This window comes from Tenrec ecaudatus, chromosome 6, assembly GCF_050624435.1.
Source record: "Tenrec ecaudatus isolate mTenEca1 chromosome 6, mTenEca1.hap1, whole genome shotgun sequence".
Classification (NCBI taxonomy): Eukaryota; Metazoa; Chordata; class Mammalia; order Afrosoricida; family Tenrecidae; genus Tenrec; species Tenrec ecaudatus.
The window spans coordinates 145,490,009-145,496,676 of NC_134535.1; the positions used below are offsets into that span (position 1 = coordinate 145,490,009).

Genomic DNA, 6,668 nt, shown 5'->3' on the forward strand with positions numbered 1-6,668 from the left:
AAATTCCATGGCTGAAGTTATTCTATTCATTTACTCAAAATGGTTTCTGATGCATTTCTCCATTATTTCTTTATTTCATTCATTTACCATATTTTTTATGAGCATCCTTCCATGGACTAGGTATTAGCCAGACTCTGTGGTTCCTAAAGCATTATCTAATTGTGTTAGTCTGGGTAGACTGGAGAAACAAATTCATACATATGCACATGTGTATAAGAGTTTTATATACAAGAGGAATGGAAGATTGAGAAAACATCCCAACCCAGTCCGCTCTAAGGCCATAAGTCTGCTATTAGCCCATATGTCCGTTACCAATATATAAAGTCCTCTGCAGACTCACGAAATACATGCAATGAAACCAAATGCAGGACGAACTCACAAGCCATTGGGTAGAAAGTCGTTGGGTTCAGTGGCATTGTAAGCATCTCAGTGCTGGCAGGGGTCTCTCTGTGGCTTCTCCTATTTCCTAGGTCTGGTTGTGTCCATGTGACTTGTCTTCTGCAATGTGTCCCAGGGAGTAGCAGAGAGAGGCATTTTCCACCTCCACGTAGGAAGTACCAGATTTCCCAGAATTCTCAGAGGAGAAGGCCATGCCCACACAGAAGTCCCATTGGCTATCTCCAGACTGATAGCCTAGACTGCACCCCTATACTCTTAATCCTTAAACTGATACCAGATTAGGTTACTACCACACTAATGGAGTTGATAAGAAAACCAGAATAATATTTTTAAATGAGAGTTAATTGTTCATAAGACAATAAATGAGTTTATGCATTATTTAAAATCTATGTTGATGGCAGAATGAATCAGTCTGAAGTCCACAATAATGCTGATGAAAAATAATTTCTATTTTTGCCTTCTTGGATGCTGAATTTTCGGCAAATTAAAATATGCCCATGTTTTTTAGCAAGCATTGCAGAATTGACTATATATTACAATATCCATTTGAAATAAATAAATGAACATTTATCCCAGGACTCTAAAGAAGACAAAATATTCCCATGTGGTTCTCTGCTTTTTGTCCCTAACAATTCCTTTTTAGTTTCCACCCTACAGAGGATGAAAATCCGAAAGACTGTATTCATTGCATCTTCCCTGCCTTTACTTGGGTCTTTATTGGTAACTGTAAATATCACATTCTTCCCTCTTGGTGATTTATATTTCTCTGCAGAGCTAGATTATTCAGTGGGGATGTGCTGACTGAAGAACTTCTCCCTGGTGGCATAAGGGGTTACAGATCGGACTGCTAACTGCTAAGATTTGCAATTCAAAGTCATCATCAGCTTCTGGGGAGAAAGATGAGGTGTACTGCTTCAAATTTCCAGCTGTGGAAACATATGGGGCAATTCTCCTTGTCCTGTATATTTACAGTGTGTTGGAATTGACTTAGTAGTGGTGAGTTTTTATTTGAGTGCTTAATGATGAAGTAACAATTTTTGCATATTTTAAAGAATTGAAGTGAATGCTCTCTATCATTCGTGAGCCAAAAACCTATCTTTGAACCCACAGATTGTGCAAAAGAAAGACCTGGGAATCAGGCTCCATAAAGATTATAGCCAAGAAAACCCTATGGACTGGTCCTACTCTGGTATATGGGGCTGTTGTGAGCAGAAAATCAACTCAGCACCACTGTGTGAGTCTGGGTACTTTAGAGAAACAAATCCATAGAAACTCATGTATAAGAGAGAGTTCTGTATAAAGGTTAAGCGTGCATCAAGAAAACATCCCAGTTAAGATGTCATTAAAGAGATGAGTCTAGGAAAAAAAAAGAAAAAAGAAAACATCCCAACCCAGTGCTGCCCAAGCCCACAAGTCCAACATTAATCCATTAACCCATATATCTGACACCAATCCATGAAGTCCTCCTCCATCTCACAAAACAGACTCAGTGATGCTGACTGCAGGAGGAAAGCCGAGTCAGTGAATGTATAAGCATCTCAGCACTGGCTGGGGTGTCCACACAGCTGCTCCAGCACCCAGGGCTGCACCAGAGTGGGTCCATGCAGCTTCTCCTCAGGGATATCTTGCGGGAAGTCAGCCTTGCAAGCTGAAGCAGGGAAATGCTAAGGTAGCTGCACTGTTGAAGGCCATTAAGACTCAGCCTTGAAATGGCTGAGAAGTCTCATGACCTAAGTGTTTGCTGAATTCTTCTGTGACTTTACGCTTTGAACAGACTGTCAAGGACAAGAAAGCAAGCAAGGTCTGGGAAAAAACAATTTGTTTAATTTTCTCTAGGATGTCTGGCTTGGCAGAAGATAGAGTTGCTATGTGTATCAAATATACTTGCTTAAAATGAGATAATTAGCCCTGGGTTGTTTCTGCATGGATATAAGGAGTGTGTAGAATAAACTCGGGTGCTTCAGTCCATCAGACTGCTGCCCTCCCAAGACTTTCTGTCTCTCTTTTTTACCTCAATCCTCACACCCCCTTTCAGGACTGCTCGACTCGTCAGCTGGCTCCGACACTGTACTCCGGTCTGACCAACAGAAAGCAAGAGACCAGAGAACTGGAAAGGCGAGGCTCACCAAGCCATTTATCCCTACATCCTTCAATTAACCCCACATGTGTTTATTGGCCAGGTTGGCACAATAAACTAACTACCTCAACCAGCAAACCACCACTGACCCAATTATTTCTTTTTTCTTTAATCGTTTTATTGGGGGCTCATACAACTCTTATCACAATCCATACATACATACATGTGCCAAGCGTATTTGTACATTCTTTGCCCTCATCATTCTCAAAACATTTCCTCTGCACTTTAGCCCTTGGCATCAGCTCCTAATTCTCTCCCTCCTTCCCTGCTCCCCCCTCCCTCATGAACCCCTTGATAGTTTATAAATTATTATTTTGTCATATCTTACACTGTCCGGTGTCTCCCTTCAGTACCTTCATCCATTTTTCTGTTCTCTGTCCCCCAGGGAGGAGGTATATGTAGATCCTTGTAATCGGTTCCCCCTTTCTACCTCACTTTCCCTCCACCATCCTGGTATCACCACTGTCACCACTGGTCCTAAAGGGATCATCTGTCCTGGATTCCCTGTGTTTCCACTTCGAATCTGTACCAGTGTGCATCCTCTGGTCTAGACAGATTTTTAAGGTAGAATTTGGATCATGATAGTGGGAGAGGAAGCATTTCGGAACTAGAGGAAAGTTGTATGTTTCATTGTTGCTACACTGAACCCTGACTGGCTTGTCTCCTCCCCGTGACCCTTCTGTAAGGGGATGTGCAGTTGTCTACAAATGAGCTTTTATAACATTTTTTATGATTAAAAAATGCACCTGATCATTTTTGTAATGGCAGGTAATAAGGCCTATCCTATAAGAATGTTACAGAAAAACCTTTCCTCCACCCAGTAGCCCTGATTCTGCCTCTTAAGAGTCCTTTTGGTTTCCAAACTTCAACAAACTTTTTTTTGGAATCATTTTATTGAGGGCAATTACAATTCTTGTACAAACCGTATATCAATTGTGTCTGACATATTCATACATATGTTCCAGCGTTCTTTTGTAGACATTTCCTTTCCAATGAGCTCTTGCAATCTGTTCCTCTTTCCCTTTTCTCCCCCCAACCCTTGTGGCCCCTTGATAGATTGTAGATTGTTAATTATTTTCAGATCTCACACCGACTGCTGTCTCCGTTCCCCTCTGGTTTCTGTTGTTCTTCCCCCTGGCTGGGGGTGTGTGGGTATGTGCCATTCATTGCAATCAGTAGAGATATCGGCAAACTTTTTCAAACAATATGATTTGAACCTCTCCAGGATGTCAAAACTGCTGTGCTGACAGGAAGTAAATGGAAGAATGTAGAATTCTGTAGGGAGAGGCTAACCAAAAGTATAAATAAATAACCAAACCCACCATCATCAAGTTCATTCTGACACATAGTGGCCCTATCGAACAAAGCAGAACTGTCCCTTGGCTCACAGAGACAGCAAACGTTTAAGGGAGCAGACACATTTGTATTTTCCCTGCAGATTGGCCGGTTTGAACTGATCACCCTTTGAACAGCCCAGTCCATCTCCGAAGCACCTTCTATGTGTACAAAGCTAGATGGCAGCTGTATGGAGAAAGAGTGGCTTCACAGTCTAATTTGTCTAGTTCAGGATTCTATGATTTTTTAGCAATACTTTTGACTTAGACCCTGAAGACTAGTAATAGTGTTTGTGTAACAGTGGTTTTCTAAAACATACGTATACTGAAGGTATTTAGTACAATCTAGAACTAAATTCCTTTTATAGGAATGCTTGGGAAAAAGTTGAGTTTACAAGTGAAATCCAATGTACTCATTCAAATTTATCCTATGCTGTTGTTGCATCATAGTTTCAGATAAATTAAAACCCCAGTGCCTATTTCTCATCTTGCTATGAAAATACCAGCCTAAGTTTTGATGTAGGAGGAGATCAATTACTAATAAATGATTTATGCGATTAATACATTTTGGTATGGTGGGTATTCAGAAGGTTGAAATAAATGGCCATTTAACATGAGTAATTCAGCATGAAGGAAAGTGTATTATCTCCTAAGCAATCAATCCATCAATATCTGGCACTAACTGCTTTCTCTTATCTGATATTAGCATGTGTTAGAGTGTTTAAGCAAAATTAACAGTCCAGCTAAAGTACACTGGCCATTGGGAAATGGTACATATTTCCCTGATAACATCATTAAAATAAATATTGATTTTTTGTTTGCATAAATTTTCATTATTAATCCATAGAGTAAATACTGTTGACCGCTGCACTTACTGTAAGGCTATACCCTTTGTACCCAGGTGACTCAAATGATTAAATGAACACCTCAAAGTCAGACCCGATGAACTTCTTCTGAAAGGTCATAGCGACTTCACACAAAGTCCTGGAAATTTGACTTAGTTTAAAATCTCACCTTCCAAACTGCATACACTTAGTAAACCATCTAACTAGTCACCTTGCTAGTTTCCTTACCTACAAACAGGGAAAAATTACCTATGAAGTGAAGAATATTTGTCATAAGGCAACAGCTCATAAAAATGACACAGCCAGGACTGATTACTTGTAATCGCTTGTAAATACATGTGCTACTTGTCAACAGGCAAAACAATTCATGAATTTTTAGTATGTGGTTACATTTAGTATAACTCCATCACCACTTTTCATTTTTCTTTTTGTTTAGTCAGTTCTCATTTCACATCTTTCTATATATTATTAACTTGTATAGAGTTATTTTTTATATATTCTTAATTTGAAAGCCCACCACGCATTTGCCATATTGTCATACTATGGTACCGTGATGGCGAATATGTTGCTGTGATGTTGGACGCTATGTCACTCACTGTATTGTAAGTTCACCAATGGTCATAGTAGAACTTTCAGATGAAGTCTGAAATGAAAGGATGAGATAGCCCACTTACGAAAAATCGGCCCCTGAAAATTTAATAAATAACAGAATACTTTATTAGTATAAATTACTTTCTAAACTTTATATTGTCTGAGAGAGTGCCAGGAGATGAGCCCCGCTGTCAAAATATGATTACGGGAAAGCTTCCCTCCTCAAGGTAGAGGTGACCCGAACGACACATTGGGGACTTTAATTTGCTGATGGACATAACTCAAAGTAAGAAGAAACGCTCTAAAACATCTATTAATAATCCACGTGAAATGTACAAAGCATGAACATAGGAAAGTTGGACATCCTCAAAAATAGAATTGCATGCATAGACATCAGCATCTTAAACATGAGTGAGTTGAAATACATTGGTGTTGACCCATATGCTGAAAATAAACTCCAAAGGAAAGGCAACACATTCATCATCAAAATGAGCATTTAAAGATCAATCATGTTGCTCTCTTGCGTCCTCGCTTTCGAGATGACAAAGAAAAGGTGTAGCAACGCTCGTGCCAAGAAAGGCCGCGGCCTTGCGCAGCCCATCCGCTGCACGAACTGCGCCCGCTGCGTGCCCAAAGACAAGGCCATTGAGAAGTTCGTCATAAGAAACATAGTGGAGGCCGCGGCTGTCAGAGACATCTCCGAAGCAAGTGTCTCCGACGCCTACGTGCTTCCCAAGCTGTACGGGAAGCTGCATTACTGTGTGAGTTATGCCAGTCACAGCAAGGTGGTCAGGAACCGATCACGTGAAGCCGGGAAGGACCGAACCCCTCGATTTAGACCTGCAGGTGCTGCCCCACGACCTCCTCCAAAGCCTATGTAAAGATTAGGAGCTGAAGAAAAACAAACCTGAAAGGAAATAAAATGGAAATTGCTTTTTAAAAAAAGATCAATCATGCTATACAATGCTGTAATAGGATAATATCCCACATGGCTATAACTAAAAGTAGTTATTTTTATTCAAATATATACCATTATTAAAACCAAGAATGAGGAAATTGAATAATTCTACCACATTCTGTATTCTAAAATTCATCAAACATATTGAAGATATATTGATAATTACTACTAATTCAATCTGAATGTTGAAAATGCAGGGAAAGCATCAGTAGTTAGAAAATATGACTTTGGTGAATGAAACAATGCTGGAGATCATGATCGAATCTTGCAAGACCAATAATTTATCCACTATAAATATAACAAAATGTGACCATCCATATGGACTTCACTAGATGCCTTACCAATAAAACAAACAAAAAAATCGTTTCTATATCTGTGGAAAGAGATATTAGAATTCTCAATAG

At 39.7% G+C, this 6,668-nt stretch overlaps 1 pseudogene; it reads left to right on the top strand.

Moving 5' to 3' along the window:
* The first annotated feature begins 5,845 nt into the window (after window positions 1-5,845).
* Window positions 5,846-6,188, top strand: LOC142451284 (small ribosomal subunit protein eS26 pseudogene; annotated as a pseudogene).
* The last annotated feature ends 480 nt before the right edge of the window (window positions 6,189-6,668 follow it).